This window comes from Rutidosis leptorrhynchoides, chromosome 4 (genome assembly GCF_046630445.1).
Source record: "Rutidosis leptorrhynchoides isolate AG116_Rl617_1_P2 chromosome 4, CSIRO_AGI_Rlap_v1, whole genome shotgun sequence".
NCBI lineage: Eukaryota > Viridiplantae > Streptophyta > Magnoliopsida > Asterales > Asteraceae > Rutidosis > Rutidosis leptorrhynchoides.
In genome coordinates, this window is record NC_092336.1 from 224915156 (window position 1) to 224934644 (window position 19489).

Here is a 19489-nt window from a genome sequence, read left to right on the forward strand (position 1 = left end):
CATTTAGGAAAACCTATATTTTATTAATTAATATTTTTGGTACCCAATTTTTATTGAGACCGGGATGATTAGCATCAAAAATATCCCATTCTAACCTATCTTTTCACAATTTTAGTATTGTGATTCCTTTGTGTCATGACCTAGTTTCAAATACTTTCTTTCTAAGGTTTCTCGAGTGATTATTTTCTAAGAAATTCTTCTTATATGGCTTGAATTGTTTAGTTTCTGCTTTTTGTGAATCTTTGTTTTTGAAGATTGGCCTGCGGTCGACTCTACGGCTTTATCGTACTTTGACCGTAGATCTTCTATGATTTTTGGCTTACTTTGAGACTTAACAAACACTATAGTTTATTGTTTTGATGATTTCATTTTGGAAGAACTTTCTTTAAAAACCAACCCTTGTTTGTTAGTGCTTGACCTTTGAGCACTTAAAATGTCTTCTAATACCTTACCACATTTATCATATATCAAAAACTTAATTTTGTTTTCAAGTAGTTTAACCATTTTGTTAAGTGATTGATTTTCATGTTTTAGATCATCATAAGTAAGACATTCTTGTAAGTTAGTGAATCATTCTTTAAGTCTAGAAACTTCCAACTTAAGTAAGTTGTTTTCCCTTTTTAGGTTAGTGTTACTAGTACTAACTCTACCACTTAAATCACATAGTTTAATGAAATTATCAAGATTAAATTCAAAAGAGTTTGGAAGAACCTCATTGTCGATTTGTCCGACTAGGCATGCTTCATCTTCCGAGCTTGGTGCTTCAATAGCTATGAGACATGTCTACGTTCCTTCTTCTTGTGTTTCGTTTTCTTCATCATCCCATGCACCTCCAAGAAATGCCTTCTCATTGTTCCTTTTGGGACATTCACTTATCAAGTGATTTGGGTCACCACATCCAAAATATTTCCTCACAAACTTCTTCTTAGAATCAAAAGGTGTCTTCTTTGAATCTATTGGAGGTCGAACATGATTCACGGGCCTTCGGTAGAATTTTTTGAATGACCGAATAATAAATGCAAGTTGTTCGTCATCATTTAGGATATAGTCTTCATCCTCTTCGTATTCACCATCTTTAATTGCTTTGGCTTTTAAAGCAATTGACTTGTTCTTTTCTTTCTTGACTTTGTCCGCTTCTTCATCTTTATCTAAGACGACCTCATGGACTTTGAGGTTTTCAATGAGCTCATCAAGAGACAATTTTTCTAAGTCCTTTAACTCATCTATTGCCGTCAATTTAGGTCTCCATTTTGAGGGCAACGCTCTTAAGAATTTTCAAACATATTGCTTGTTCTTGTAGATAGTACCTAGAGCTTTTAAACTTGAACAAATATTGTTAAATCTAGAATAAGCAACATCAATTTTCTCATCATCCAAGATAACAAATTGTTCATATTAAGCTACAAGTAGTTCAATTTTATTTTCAATGACTTGCACATTTCCTTGTTGAGTAATGATTATATTATCCCATATCTCCTTTGCACTTTTAAGCATAAAAACTCTTTCATATTCTTTTCTAGGCAAAGCATTAAATAGGACTAGTTTAGCTTGATAGTTTTTCCTTACATCCGTTTTATTTTCTTTGGACCAACTATCTTCGGGTATGACTATTTTAGTTTTCCTATCTTCACTAAGTTGGAATGGAACATAATCACCTTTAGTAATGATGTTCTAAACGTCTATATCCTTTGCAAGAACATATGTTTCAAATCGCCGCTTTCAATAGCAAAATCCTTCACTCTCAAGTAGTGGAGGTCTTTGTATATAAGAACCTTAACTATACCTAAAGTTCTCAAATTTTTGTTCCATGATCTTTAATTCAAAAGTTTGCAAAAAAATATTTTTAGCTTTAAAAATATAATTTTATTAAAACGTTTACAGCAACCACTCTGATACCAATTGTAAGTAACTACATGAGGGTGAATAGTTACTTACTTGATTTTTACAAAGTTTTTGATTTAGAACTTGAAATGACTATAGTGAGATTTGAATTGTTTATTCACAAGTAATATAAAGTAAAGGATAAGAGATAAGGGAACACACACAGAGATTTATAGTGGTTCGGGAAGATGTTAATTAATCTTCCTTAATCCACTCCTCAATTCTAACGAATTGAGAGTTTGTTTCACGACGATACTCCAAATGCGGTGGAGTGTCCGGATACAACACTAGCTGCTCGATAAGCCGCTACTTATGAACCCGTACACCAAATGCTCTTAATCACATATTAAGCATGTAAGTAATGCTTAATAATTAATCAAGTGGAAGCATCTCTTTAGTTGGAACTTTAATGACCATCCTAATCATGTCTACATTTTTAGATTTTAAAAAGGATGATTTGCAAAAGAACATTTAGTAACACTTATGTGTTAAACATTAATCACAAGCTAAAGTGTCATTAAGACATCATTAGATGTGATTAACCAAGATTAGTGTTCTAGTGTAGGACCTAAGATCTCATGAATACCATGAATGTGAGAATTAATCACATGAATACTAGAGAGAAATGGTCAAATAGTCAAACTATCATTCCACGGCTCTCTTGAATACATTACATAACGGTGGCTAAGCTAGTGACTAAGGGAGGCTTGGTGTTCTATATATAGCCCTCATCTATAGAACACCTCCATTACTATCTTAGGGGTATAGTTAGCTCTTTCTAGGGACCTAACAATCTCCCCCTAAGAGATAACTATGTCTCGAAGATTGCACACTAGATAAAATGCATACAAAATTACAATGAGATGGAATTAACTATTGCTAACTAACTCTCCCTCGAAACTTGCATGGCCATTGAAGTAGATCTTTGAAACTTGAAGTTCTTCTACCTTCAATGGTATTTGAGTTTGCACAGCGGAATGTGCATGATCTTGACATTGATCATTGCATCACTTCATGTTGATGAAGAATAGAACTCCCCCTCAACACTTGCCTTGATTAGTAAGCTCGAAAAACTTGAGAAACTCCCCTATCAAAGTATATGGGGCACGAATTAAACCGTATAGATCGTTGGCTCCTTCGAAGTTCCTAACATCTCTAATACTCCCCCAAGGATGTGGAAGTCGCTTTTCGTTTTCCTTTGCTCACTCGTCGAACAAGTAACGCTTTTATTTTGTCTCTTTGAAGTCCGAGTCCAATACCGTACGTGTATTGAAGTCACAATATTAAGCCCGAGTCCCATACTGAGTGTATGGAAGTCATAGTCGAATCACCATTTGAATTTGATTACGAAACAACGTCGAATTCTAGAAACTCCCCTTGATAACGCGTATGGGCACAAGTGTCAATTTTAGAAACCTTTCATGAACGTTCAAAGATTGTAGGGGAGAATAAACCAATCTTCATCTTTAACTCCCCATAAAAGCGAGCGTTCCTTTGCATCCTTCTTTGCTTCTCATCGAATCAAACAATAACTTGTACGTACATCAACCATATACATATCTCCCCCACAATGAAGCTTGGATGAAATAATAGCGTCATTGTTTAAAAATGGTTGATGTAATCGGAAATTCCCCAAAATATCGCAAATAACATGTGTGAGAAAAGCCGTGTGAATCCGAGCCTCAAAAGTAGTGGAAAATAATGCTTTGGAGATCCAGATCCGGTAAGAGACCAGTCGTGAAAATTCTGACAAGATTTCAGGGGTCAAAACTGTCAAAATGGTAGTCAGATTCAGTCAGGGATTGCCGTTGCAAAATTCTGAAACCTGTCACGGACTAAAAGTGCCAAAATGTCTATCAGATTCGGTTAGGGGACTGTTGGTGTAAAAACTTGAAACCTGACAAGGGTAAAGTTGTCAAATTCAGTATAGTCCAATAAAAATGTCAGATTTGGTCAAGCCTTTAATGAATATTTGGGCCATCAAATTCCAATAAGCCCAATACATAATTAACTTTTGTGAGACTCAAATTAAGTTGGGCCTCTTATGTTCAACAAGCCCAATAACATGAAACAATACCGAATTAGCTGTGGAACCAAATCAAGCATTAGTTGTCGTGCATCTCCATCACCAATTACATTTAAATTGGAATTCAAGGTATGAACAAATTGCCATACCGAATCTTAATCCATGAACAATACCGAATAGAAATCAAACTATGTAACCGAATGTGGTGCAAGGACCGAATAACATCATAATACTGTAGCGGCATATTCATCTTCAACATATGAACACAATTTTTTAATTCTATCAATTGAGGAAGAAATAGAATTGCAAATCGAATGAAATTGCCCCCTTTATGTAGCGATATATACTTTCCGAATCTGAATCTCGATCCAAATTAACATCATAAACATGATTCGTTGAGGAACAGGCCGTTTTTGTTTCATATGAACTTGAAATCGAATTCATTGATTCAGATCATTTTTATTGATGAAATAAAAATGAAAGTTGCTTAAAATCACCATTAGAACAATCAAAAGTTAGCCAAAACATCTGTAGATCGAAGAATCAATCTAATTAAAATGTTGACTGAATTTGTTCTAACTTTGACTTTGATTTTCAGAATCACTTGATGTGTCTCAATTAGATAGGAAGCATCAAGAAATTTTATTGAATGATTATGAATCAGAATCTATTTTCAATTTGATTTGAGGTAGGCTAGATAGCTCTGGAGACCAAAACGATGGACTATGAACACGAACTAGAAACGTGTAACATCACGTCTTTTTCCGTTTACTTTCCGATTAATTATTTTAAAAGTCCGTTATTTAATTATAACGTCTCTCATTTACTCTACGTATTTAAGGTAATTCGTTTGCTTAATTCACGCACCCGCTTTGAAACTAGAGGGACTAAACTTGCCAATGGACCAAAGTTTTGACTAGGTCAAATGGTCAAACCATCTCCTCCTCCACTCATTCACCACCTCCTCTTTTTTTTTTTTGATACTTCCACATTTTCTCTCAACACACTCAATCAAAGAATCATCATCCATATTCGATCTAGCAAGTGTTCTTCAAAACAAATTACATATTTAGAATCCTTGCATCTTCCTCTTCAATTCCATACCAACTTCATCTCTTTTGGGTAACTTTATAAAAACACTAGATTCTTTATTCTTGATGTTTTTGACTTATAAAAGTGTTCATTAGTGTCTATGGCTCAAGTCTAATATGAATATGTGATTTATATGCTCAATCTTGTTATTTTAAGTAACTAGCATGAACTTGAAATTGGGTGTGTTTGATCTTGAGATTTGGTTGCTTAAATATTGTTAGATTTTAAAAGTACATGTATTAAATGTGTTACTAGCATCACTAGCTTAAATTTGGTATGTAGGTTGACTTGGAAAAACTTCATAAACATGATTGATGAATTTATGATTTTGAGTTAGGGTTTGATGGAAGTAAAGTGAACTTTTGATGCATTGAATGCTTGCAATGTTGTTTGTAAATGTTTAGTTGTATTGTATGCGTAATTACCTACGAAACGACGTATTATATGTGTGCATTTAATTCTCGAATCATCAATGTGCATTTATGAACTTGAAGCATTTATGATGAAAATTAAATGAGCATTCAACTTGGATTTGATTATTGTAAATGATATTTTTGGTTAATAAAATGTGTTTAGTTGTATTCCTCATTAAATTACCTTTTCAACGATATAAGATACATGTTTTGAGTGTTTACGATTCATTAGTTGTGTTTGTTTGAAGTTTAGTTTGTGCATATAAAAAAATTTAGCAATAGCAATTTCCCAGGTACAGGAGCGCCGCTTTTGTATTAAGAGCGTCGCTCCTGGCCAGCCTTTTTTGGAATTTTTCATTAGACGTCAGGAACGCCGCTTCTGGAGATAAGAGCGTCGCTCCTGGGTCCTCAAGAGCGCAGCTCCTGGTCTGGGTGCGCCGCTCCTGTGCAGAAAAAGTAGACCAAATCATTTTGTGTTTTCACAAACTCATCCCCGCTTACTCGCAACTCTAATTAACAAGAAACTTGGCCAATATGCTTATGTGTGACTGCTTATTGATGGACAATAGTTGGATACCCGACCCGACCCCGTCAACTTTGACTTTGACCAAGTTTGAATTTTAGTCAAACCTAGCCAAATACTTATGCAATCGTTCTAATTTGCTTTTATACTTGATTCTTGCATGAAACTTGACAACATGATTCACATGCTTAATAATCGAGTCGTAACGAGCCATAGGACTAATTGAACAACTTTGACCAACCGTGTTTACCGTTATTGATACAACCTACTTGTTTAGGTCAAGGCTAGCATTTGTTCTTGTACACGTTACTTTGTGAAGTACCTTTATACTCTTGCACTCAAGGTGAGATCATAGTCCCACTTTTACTCTTTTATACTTATACTTAGGATGAGAAAACATAAACGTTTCGTTTTACAAAGTGAACATAAGTACGAAAACAAACATTCTACGTACAAGTTAGAACAAAAAGCCTCAATTCAATTATCATTAGATACACTTGTAGGGTGTATGCGAGAACTTATGTTGTGTGGCCATACGGGTTTGACGAACCCTCATTCGGACGGTTCGCTACCGTCAGCGGAAGAAATATATTTTCGGGTATAGTGTAGGTTCTAACACTATGATTCAGAGGTACTATTCAGTTAAGCCTTGATAATTGGGTGCTCGTGATACAACAACATCTTTTGGAATGTAAACGATCTGGATAATCACTTTATACTAATTCTTATGGTTCAATACTATATACTTACTAAACCTATGATTTCACCAACATTTTCGTTGACAGATTTTCTATATTTTTCTCAGGTCCTTGAATGCTAAGTGATACATGCTTCCGCACACTATTTTAATACTTGCTTGGATGTCGGGTATACATGCATACATGGAGCGTCTTTTGACTTTACCTTAAATTGTGTCGCATAGGTTTCAATTGTACTTAAAAAATTGTAACTTATTTAGTCGTTGAACTACTTTGTAAACTTTGAAACATCTTTACATTTGAAATGAATGCGACATATTTTGGTCAAACGTTGTTTTAAAGACTTATGACAATGCAACGAGACCTAAGTAGAGGGCGCCGTCAATGACAATTTTGTCGGGTCGCTACAGATGGTATCGTATCAGAGCGTTGGTTGTAGGGATTTAGAGTTCATTGGTGTCCACCCCGAGTCATAGGGTACATTAGTGAGTCTAGACTACAACCGGCATATAGATTTGAAGTAGGACTTGCTTGACTACTTGTGCATTTATACTCGAACTCTTCTACTCATATCTAACTTCTATTCCATCTTAATCTCACGTTGTTTAAATTGATTGACACGCCACCTTGACCTTATGAAATAATGTCGAATGCACATAAGAATTAGGGTAATATAATTGCCGGGATTATATTACGGTGACTCATATGGACGTTCCGACATTATGACATAAAGAATTTAAGGCGAGTCAAGGAAAATTTTCTCTTTATCCTTATTCCATATCACGATTAATATTATTGAGAATACTAATCAACGATAGTCTTGTGTCTTGAAGGAACAATGCCTCCTCGTTGTGTCCCATGCAATGAAACTCCCGAACAAGCTCTTCAACGAATGATAGCCACCACCATAGATGCGGCCATAGCCGGTCACTCCTCCAACAACAACAACCACAACAACAATAACCATGGAACCGGTAATTCAAACGAGGGGTGCTCTTACAAGAACTTCATGGGGTGCAAACCTCATACTTTCGATGGAACCGGGGGTCCGGTTGCTCTCACCCGATGGTTTGAGCAAATGGAAGCCGTCTTTAGCATAAGCGGTTGCCGGGACCAAGACAATGTCAAGTATTCCACTTACACTATCGACGGTATCGCTCTCACTTAGTGGAACACCTATGTGCAATCGGTGGGTACCGATGAAGCCCACGCACTCTCTTGGGCCGATTTAAGGGAAAAGATGATCACCGAATACTTCCCATGTGAAGAGACCTGAAGGCTCGAACACGTGCTAAGAAATTTGAAGGCGGTCCGAAACGACCCTAAGGCCTATAATCAACGATTTGCCGAGCTAGCCTTGATGTGTCCAAACCTTGTAAATCCCGAGTCTTTGAGGGTTGAACTTTACATGGATGGCCTCCCTAAGAGCATCAAACACGGGGTAATGTCATCCAAACCCGCTAACCTACAAGAAGCTTTAAAGATGGCCCGCCAATTGATAGAAACGGTGGACGAAATTGAAGTACCAGCACCTAAGGTCGAGGATAAATCGGGTGGCAACAAAAGAAAATGGAAAGCCCCCCAATCAAGAAACTACAACAACAACAACTTTGCTAAGAAGCCTTTCACCTTCGACGGCAAGATGAGTTATACTGGAAACCTACCTTATTGTAACAAGTGCTACAAACACCATCTTGGTGAATGTGGCAAACCATTTTGCGTCAAGTGTCAAAGAAGTGGCCATGTAGCCCACGATTGTAGAAATACCGCTTCCGTTGCTCAAAAGGGGCCCAATGCACCAAAAACAGACGTTTGTTACGAATGTGGCCAACCGGGTCATTATAGAAATGCATACCCAAATAAGAAAGCTAATCCCAATGCACGCGGCCGAGCTTTCAACATTAACACCGAAGAAGCCCAAGATGACAATGAGCTAGTCACGGGTACGTTTCTACTCAACAACTCTTATGTTTCTTGCTTATTCGATTCGGGTGCCGATAAATATTTTGTATCCAAGACTTTGGCTCATACTCTTTACACTCCACCACTCCCCCTAGATACAACTTATGCCATTGAAGTGGTCGACGGGAAACTATTAAGTGTCGACACATATTATCGGGGGTGTACATTAAACTTATTGGGTAAAGAGTTTGAAATTGACTTGATACCCATGGAACTAGGGAGCTTCGATGTAATAATCGGTATGAATTGGTTAGTCAAAACGAAATCTCACATCCTTTGTGATCTTAATGCAATCCGAATTCCTATCGAGAATGGTGAACCCTTGATTGTCTATGGCAATAAGAGTTGCACCGGACTCAACCTAGTCTCGTGCCTTAAAGTTAGAAAATTACTTCGTAAGGGTTGTTTTACGATCCTAGCCCACATTAAGAAAGTCGAGACCGATGAGAAGCATATCGATGATGTGCCAATTGTTAGTGACTTTTCCGATGTATTTCCTGACGAATTTCTGGGTCTTCCACCTCATCGACCGGTTGAATTCCAAATCGATCTTATTCCGGGAGCCACACCCGTAGCACATGCACCATATAGACTTGCTCCATCTGAAATGCAAGAATTGCCAAGTCAAATTCAAGAACTACTTGATCGTGGTTTTATCCAACCTTACCATTCACCATGGGGCGCTCCGATTTTGTTCGCTAAGAAGAAAGATGGATCCCTATGAATGTGTATTGATTATCATGAACTAAATAAATTGACGGTTAAGAACTGATATCCTCTTTCTTGCATCGATGACCTCTTTGATCAACTACAAGGGTCTTGTGTATATTCAAAAATCGATCTCCGCTCGGGTTATCATCAACTAAGGGTTAAGGGGGAAGATGTCTCCAAAACCACTTTCTGGACTCGTTATAGTAGTTACGAATTTCTTGCAATGCCATTTGGTCTAACTAATGCACCGGCGGTATTCATGGATCTCATAAACCACGTGTACAAACCGTACCTCGACAAATTCGTTATTGTTTTCATCGATGATATTTTGGTCTATTCTAAAAGCGAAGAAGAGCACGAACAACACCTCCGACTCGTGCTTAAACTCTTGAGACAAGAACGACTCTATGTCAAATTTTCCAAGTGTGAATTTTGGTTGAATGAAGTTCAATTTCTCAGTCATGTCGTAAGCGACCAAGGTATTATGGTTGATCCCGCAAAAATTGAAGCCATTAGTAAATAGGAAACCCCTACTACTCCTACTCACATTCGTCAGTTCTTGGGTCTCGCCGGATACTATCGTAGATTCATCAAAGATTTCTCCTTGGTTGCTCGTCCTCTAACCGCGTTAACTCACGAGGGAAGGAAATTCATTTGGGCAACCGAACAAGAGTCCGCATTTCAAATCTTGAAGAAAAAGCTAACCACCGCTCCTATCTTGTCTCTTCCCGAAGGCAAAGATGATTTTGTTGTATATTGTGATGCCTCGAAACATGGTTTCGGGTGTTTATTGATGCAACGAAAGAAAGTCATTGCTTATGCCTCCCGACAACTAAAAATTCATGAACGGAACTACACGACACATGATCTCGAACTCGAAGCCGTTGTCTTTGCACTCAAAATGTGGATACACTATCTTTATGGAACCAAAAGTACTATCTTCAACGATCATAAAAGCCTCCAACACATCTTCAATCAAAAACAACTAAACATGAGACAACGACGGTGGATTGAAACTTTGAACGATTACGATTGTGAGCTTCGTTACCATCCCGGGAAGGCAAATGTAGTAGCCGATTCCTTAAGTCGAAAGGAAAGGATGGTGCCTCTTCGTGTCCGAGCTTTAAACATCACCATTTACACCAACCTCAATAGTCAAATTCGGGTAGCCCAAGACGAAGCCTTCAAGGATGAAAACATTTCTCTCGAACGCTTGAATGTCCTCGCCTCTCGATTCGAAGTTAAGGAGACCGTACTCCAATATTTCGCTGAAAGGATTTGGGTACCTAGTTATGAGAATTTACGAAGCCTTATTCTAGACGAAGCCCATAAGTCAAGGTATTCGATTCATCCCGGTGCCAATAAGATGTACCACGACCTCAAAGAACAATATTGGTGTCCAAACAAAAGGGACGTTGCTACTTATGTTGCAAGGTGTTTGACATGTTCTAAGGTTAAAGCCGAACATCAAAGGCCGTCCGGGTTACTTCAACAACCCGAAATCCCGTAATGGAAGTGGGAAAGAATAACGATGGACTTCATCACAAAACTAAAACGGTGGGCGGTTATGATACTATTTGGGTTATAATTGACCGTCTCACCAAATCCGCCCACTTCCTAGCTATGAAAGAAACTGACAAAATGGACAAACTTGCAAAACTTTACATAAAAGAGATCGTAACCCGTCACGGTGTACCCTTAGCGATCATATCCGACCGAGATGCTCGTTTCGCTTCTAGATTTTGGGGTACCTTGCAAGAAGCCTTAGGAACGCGTTTGGACATGAGTACCACATACCACCCACAAACCGACGGACAGAACGAACGCACTATTCAAACCTTGGAAGACATGCTACTATCTTACGTTATCGACTTCGGAAAAGTTTGGGAGAAGTATTTGCCACTAGCCGAGTTCTCTTACAACAATAGTTATCACGCGAGTATTAAAGCCGCACCGTTCGAAGCATTGTATGGCCGCAAATGTCGTTCTCCTATTTGTTGGGCCGAAGTAGGTGACAAGCAAATCACCGGACCCGAGCTCATTCATGAAACAACCGAGAAGATCGTTCAAATCCGAGACAGGCTCAGGACGGCCCGTAGTCATCAAAGGAGCTATGCCAACATTAGACGCAACGATCTAGAATTCCAAGTCGGTAACCGCGTAATGTTAAAAGTCGCACCTTGGAAAGGTGTAATCTGTTTCGGAAAACGCGGGAAGCTAAATCCGCGATATATTGGTCCTTTTGAAATCTTGTAGCGTATTGGACCCGTTGCTTACTGTTTGGATCTCCCAATTTAATTGAGCTCCGTTCATCCTACTTTCAACGTATCAAACTTGAAGAAGTGCCTTGCCTAACCCGAACTCGTCATCCCTCTCGAGGAGCTTACTATTGATGACAAACTTCATTTCGTAGAAGAACCGGTTGAAATTGTGGATCATTTCGTCAAGATGCTAAAACAAAGTAAAATTCCGATCGTTAAAGTTCGTTGGAATGCCAAAAGGGGACCCGAGTTTACTTGGGAAAGACAAGATCAAATGCAAATAAAGTATCCTCACTTATTCGTAGAGTTGGCAATGCAATTTTTCGAGATGGAAGCAACACCTACTACATCTACCTAAATTTCGGGACAAAATTTCTTTTAAGGAGTAGGTAATGTAACATCCCATCTTTTCCGTTTACTTTCCGTTTAATTATTTTAAAAGTCTGTTATTTAATTATAACGTCTCTCATTTACTCTACGTATTTAAGGTAATTCGTTTGCTTAATTTACGCACCCGCTTTGAAACTAGTGGGAATAAACTTGCCAATGGACCAAAGTTTTGACTAGGTCAAATGGTCAAACCATCTCCTCCTCCACTCATTCACCACCTCCTCTTTTTTTTTTTTTTGATACTTCCACATTTTCTCTCAACACACTCAATCAAAGAATCATCATCCATATTCGATCTAGCAAGTGTTCTTCAAAACAAATTACATATTTAGAATCCTTGCATCTTCCTCTTCAATTCCATACCAACTTCATCTCTTTTGGGTAACTTTATAAAAACACTAGATTCTTTATTCTTGATGTTTTTGACTTATAAAAGTGTTCATTAGTGTCTATGGCTCAAGTCTAATATGAATATGTGATTTATATGCTCAATCTTGTTATTTTAAGTAACTAGCATGAACTTGAAATTGGGTGTGTTTGATCTTGAGATTTGGTTGCTTAAATATTGTTAGATTTTAAAAGTACATGTATTAAATGTGTTACTAGCATCACTAGCTTAAATTTGGTATGTAGGTTGACTTGGAAAAACTTCATAAACATGATTGATGAATTTATGATTTTGAGTTAGGGTTTGATGGAAATAAAGTGAACTTTTGATGCATTGAATGCTTGCAATGTTGTTTGTAAGTGTTTAGTTGTATTGTATGCATAATTACATACAAAATGGCGTATTATATGTGTGCATTTAATTCCCGAATCATCAATGTGCATTTATGAACTTGAAGCATTTATGATGAGCATTAAATGAGCATTCAACTTGGATTTGATTATTGTAACTGATGTTTTTAGTTAATGAAATGTATTTAGTTGTATTCTTCGTTAAATTAGCTTTCCAACGATATAAGATACGTGTTTTGAATGTTTACGATTCATTAGTTGTGTTTGTTTGAAGTTTAGTTCATGCATATAACAAAATTCAGCAACAACAATTTCCCAGGTACAGGAGCGCCGCTTTTGTATTAAGAGTGCCACTCTTGGCCAGCTTTTTTTGGAGTTTTTCATCAGACGTTAGGATCGCCGCTTCTGGAGATAAGAGCGTCGCTCCTGGGTCCTCAAGAGCGCCGCTCCTGTGCAGAAAAAGTAGACCAAATCATTTTGTGTTTTCACGAACTCATCCCCGCTTACTCGCAACTCTAATTAACCAGAAACTTGACCAATATGCTTATGTGTGACTGCTTATTGATGGACAATAGTCGGATACCCGACCCGACCCCGTCGACTTTGACTTTGACCAAGTTTTACTTTTAGTCAAACCTAGCCAAATACTTATGCAATCGTTCTAATTTGCTTTTATACTTGATTCTTGCATGAAACTTGACAACGTGATTCACATGCTTAATAATCTAGTCGTAACGAGCCATAGGACTAATTGAACAACTTTGACCAACCGTGTTTACCGTTATTGATACGACCTACTTGTTTAGGTCAAGGCTAGCATTCGTTCTTGCACACGTTACTTTGTGAAGTACCTTTATACTCTTGCACTCAAGGTGAGATCATAGTCCCACTTTTACTTTTTTATACTTATACTTAGGATGAGAAAACATAAACGTTTTATTTTACAAAGTGAACATAAGTACGAAAACAAACATTCTACGTACAAGTTAAAACAAAAAGCCTCAATTCAATTATCATTAGTTAGAACAAAGTGCGTAAAGTAAATAACAGAAATTAAATGATGATAAATAAAATTGCGAAAATTAAAATTGCGATAATTAAAATGTAATAAGGAATTAACAGTTAGCTAGGAACAGTTAGCTAGGATTTTGTTAGCGTAGATTCTTAACAAAATTTCTCATAGTTAATTTGTTTATTTCTAATAAATTTTATTTTGTCTAATGTTTTCTTCATTATGCCACTTGTTGGATCCTGATAAGTCAAAATCTAAATATGAAATTGAATGAAAATGGTTATTTTGTGGTGAACGGATTCGTATATCTTGTGGATGTAAATAGGATAGTAAATGACTGTTGAGTTAGATTTGAAAGAATGTACAGTGTACTTATTAATGAGAAATCTAAATATTCCTCGGGTATTACCTACCCGTTAAAATATTTTCACCATTAACAGTTTGTACGAAAGAATTTTTAATTACAATCTTTATAATATATATATATATATATATATATATATACATATATATTTTCTTCAGATGTAATCATGGATTTAATGAGTCAATATGATATTAAACTCATTTGATTTACCGTTAGAACAAGAATATATAATCTCTAAAACATTAGAGATTACATAATCGTCATGTCGAACGAAGATAAATGAGGTAGAACGATACGTAGAACGAAGATCATACTCGAAGTACAGATGGTGATATTGAGGCATGGATTGTTGATGATACTGGTGCTGTTATTGATGGTACTATTGGTGCCGGTGATGTTGCTGAAGCTGGTAAATTTTGCACCATATTCTCCAAATTGATTACTCGAGCGTGAAGTTCACTAACTTCTTCTATTATTCCGGGATAATTGTTGGTCGGAACGAGCGGATGAATAAGGTTTACAATTGTGGATAGAATATAATTGTGTCGAACTACTCTGGAAATGAGGCTGAAAATGGTGTTTTGGAGAGATTCGCCGGTAAGTGCTCCAGGTTCTTCGCCAAGAGGGCAATTTGTTTGGTGGAAATGATCGCCGTCTTCGCGTCTCCATTGATTAAGTCAACTACGAACCCATCAGATGAATTGGGGATGGCTGATTGATTGATTCATTCTGGTGACACCATTTTCGAAGCTTAGGTGAATATCCATGTCGGAATAGTTGTCGGAATAACTATCGGAATAGCTATCGAAATCTGAGGGACTCAAACTGGTTGAGGGATTCATCTCGTACAATCAGATGAAGGATTTTCGATAAGAAATAGATTATATGATGTAGATTAGTACCCTGCAATACATAATTTACATATGCAAATATAATACTAAAATCCCATAAGTTACGGAGGAATCTACAAAAGCTGTCAGGCAAAGTTTATATTAACATACGCTAAGATATGAATTTTGTCTATACACTATTCATGCGATCAATGCAGTAAGATGTGTTTAGACTAAGAGTAATAAGTAGGTAATTTCCTAAGGATGATAAGCAGATGATTTTCGACTAGAAATGATAAGCAAAACTTTTGACATGCAGACACGGTCGAAGTCCAGACTCACTAATGCATCCTAACGACTTATCACTTAGACACACTAATGCAGACCTGGTTCGCTAAGACCATCGCTCTGATACCAACTCTAACGACCAGTCCTAATCCATCAGGATGAATACATTACATTTGGTTACATCGCGAGGTACTTGACCTCTATATGATACAATTTTACAAACATTGCATTCGTTTTTAAAAGACAAACTTTCATTACATCGAAAGTTGACGGCATGCATACCATTTCATAATATATCCAACTATAATTGACTTAATACTAATCTTGATGAACTCAATGACTCGAATGCAACGTCTTTTGAAATATGTCATGAACGACTCCAAGTAATATCTCTAAAATGAGCAAATTCACAGCGGAAAATTTCTTTCATACCTGAGAATAAACATGCTTTCAAGTGTCAACCAAAAGGTTGGTGAGTTCATTAGTATATCATAATCAATCATTTTCATCATTTTAATAGACCACAAGATTTTCATTTCCATTTCTCATAAATATACGTCCCTTGCATAGAGAAAAAAATAATCATTCATATGGTGAACACCTGGTAACCGACATTAACAAGATGCATATAAGAATATCCCCTATCATTCTGGGAAATCCTTCAGACATGATAAAATAATATCGAAGTACTAAAGCATCCGCAACCATGGATAGGGTTCGTTAGGCCCAATAGATCTATCTTTAGGATTTGCGTCAATTAGTAGATCGGTTTACTAATTCTTAGGTTACCAAGCAAAAGGGGCATATTCGGCTTCGATCATTCACCCATATAATGTAGTTTCAATTACTTGTGTCTATTTCGTAAAACATTTATAAAAATTGCGCATGTATTCTCAGCCCAAAAATATAAAGGGTAAAAAAGGCAAATGAAACTCACCTAATGTATTTTGTAGTAAAAATACATATGACAATATTGAACAATGCAGGGTTGGTCTCGGATTCACGAACCTATATCATTCATATATGTATTAAAACATATTCTTGTAATCGAATAAATATTTATATTATTATTAGTGAAAATTTTTATATTAATAATTTATATATTTTATTATATTTTCATTTTGTATATTTTAGATAGATAATAGTATTAGTATATTTAAATTTATGGGTGTTAAACATATTTATATGTGATTACTCTTTTTGTTTACAAAATATTAGCTACAGTAACACTAGAATAATTATAATTATAATGATAATAATAATACTTTTCATACTATTAACAGTAATGATAGTATTAATAATAGTCTCTAAAATATAGATTTAAGGTAATGATACTTTTAGTAGTAATTATATTAATTTTTAGTAATAAAAAAATGCTCATTAATGATAATCATATTAATAAAAATGATAATATTAATAATAATACTTGTGACAATATTAAAAGTACTAATAATTATAAAATGATACAAGTATTAGTATTAATGAAAATAATAATTATTTGTATCCTTCTAATAATAATAATAATAATCATAATCATATTGATAATAGTAATATCTATATTGATAGTACTAATAATTATAAGATTTTTAAATAAACCTACCTTTATTGATTTTGATATAGATAATAATAATAATAATATTAATATTAATGACTATATAATAACGATAATCTTAATCGTATTCCTAATAACAATATTAATACTTATTCTATTAATAATTACTAAGTAAATAATAACGATAATAACGAAATGCATTTTAATGATAATAATATTAATACCATTTTTTGTATTAACCTAATCAACAACAACAATAATAATAATAATAATAATAATAATAATAATAATAATAATAATAATAATAATAATAATAATAATAATAATAATAATAATAATAATAATAATAATAATAATAATAATAATAATAATAATAATACTTATTCATATAATAATAATTTTGATAACTTTAGCACTAATAATAATAATAGTAATAATAACAATAATAATAAAAATGATAATATTAATAATAATAATGATGATAAATAAAAAGGTAACTACCTCATAAGTTCTTCATAAAAAGAAATGCCCATGGCCGGGCTCGAAACCGAGACCACCCGTTAACCAACACACCACTTTACCATCTAGTCCAATTTGTTTTTTCTGAAATTAAGTACATCCTATATCTATTTAACCATTATCTCCCTCTGTCTCTTATTTTCTTCTTCTTCAACATCTTAATTAATCGATCAGAGTTGCAAGTTCAATAAATAGCGATTTAATTTGATTGTCTTAGAATATGGAATTAATTCATAAACATTTTATAAATGAGGTATCAAATTAATAAACTCGAAAAAATAAAAAAAATAAAAATAAATCAGCGACTGCTTGCTTCGTGACTTTGTAAAAAAAATTGATTTCAAGAATGAGAACGTTTTGACCAAAAATTCCTACATGAAATATATTCTAAATCAACCATAGAAACTCTCTGAACTGTTAATTGATTCGCAAACATTAACATAATCACGAATTTCACGATGAACAAATATTTGACTTTTTTTAAAATAAACTTTGACTTGAAATTTAAGACTCGATAGATGAAATTGAACTTTGAAATTTTGCAGATAGTTTAGACTAAAGATTTAAAACAACTTGGCATTATTACATTTTGGAATTTGATAAGAAATCGAATTTTTGCCAAAAAGTGGAAGAACAGAGATATATATCGAGCTGTATTGTTATTTTCTGTAAACTCTCATTGAATTGAAGATGCTTTCTGTAGTGACCCGAACTTTTCCATGTTTATATATATTAATTGAGATTGATATTTACATGGCTAAATGTTTCCAACATGTTAAGCAATCAAACTTGTTAAGACTTGATTAAATGAAATAAGTTTCATATAGACAATTGATCACCCAAGTTGACCGGCGATTCACGAACGTTACCAAATTGTAAAAACTACATGTTGTGGTATATATAGACATATATATATGGTTGACATGAGATTATGATGAGTAATTATCTCACTAAGTATATTAATAATGTGTGATATACATAAGAAATGAGATTACTAAGTTAAGAAACTCGAAATGATATATATAACGATTATCGTTATGATAACGTCTACTAAATATATATGTATCATATTAAGATATTGATACACTATATTTAACATGATAAAATAATATTTAAATATATCATTAAGTGTCTTAACAATGAACTACATATGTAAAAACAAGACTACTAACTCAAGAATTACGAAACGAGACTTATATGTAACGATTATCGTTGTAACGATATTTTAATGTATATATCATATTAAGAGATATTCATACATCATAATATCATGATAATATAATAATTTAACATCTCATTTGATATAATAAACATTGGGTTAACAACATTAATTGAGATCGTTAACTTAAAGGTTTCAAAACAACACTTACATGTAACGACTAACGAAGACTTAACGACTCCATTAGAATGTATATACATGTTGTGTTTTGATATGTATTCTTACACTTTTTAAAGACTTCAAGATATATATCAAAGTACTTCTACTTAACAAAAATGTTTACAATTACATCCTCGTTCAGTTTCATCAACAATTCTACTCGTATGCACCCGTATTCGTACTCGTACAATACACAGCTTTTAAATGTATGTACTATTGGTATATACACTCCAATGATCAGCTCTTAGCAGCCCATGTGAGTCACCTAACATATGTGGGAACCATCATTTGGCAACTAGCATGAAATATCTCATAAAATTACAAAAATATTAGTAATCATTCATGACTTATTTACATGAAAACAAAATTACATATCCTTTATATCTAATCCATATACCAACGACCAAAAATACCTACAAACACTTTAATTCTTCAATTTTCTTTATCTAATTGATCTCTCTAAAGTTCCATCTTCAAGTTCTAAGTGTTCTTCATAAATTCCATAAGTATAGTTTCATAAAAATCAAGAACACTTCCAAGTTTGCAAGTCTACTTCCAAGCTTTCTAATCCATTCCAAGTAATCATCTAAGATCAAGGAACCTTTGTTATTTAAAGTAGGTTATATTTCTAATTCAAGGTAATATTCATATTCAAACTTTGATTCAATTTCTACAACTATAACAATCTTATTTCGAGTGAAAATCTTACTTGAACTGTTTTCGTGTCATGATCCTGCTTCAAGAACTTTCAAGCCATCCAAGGATCCTTTGAAGCTAGATCCATTTTTCTCATTTTAGTAGTTTTATCCAGAAAACTTGAGGTAGTAATGATTTTCATAACATCATTCAAT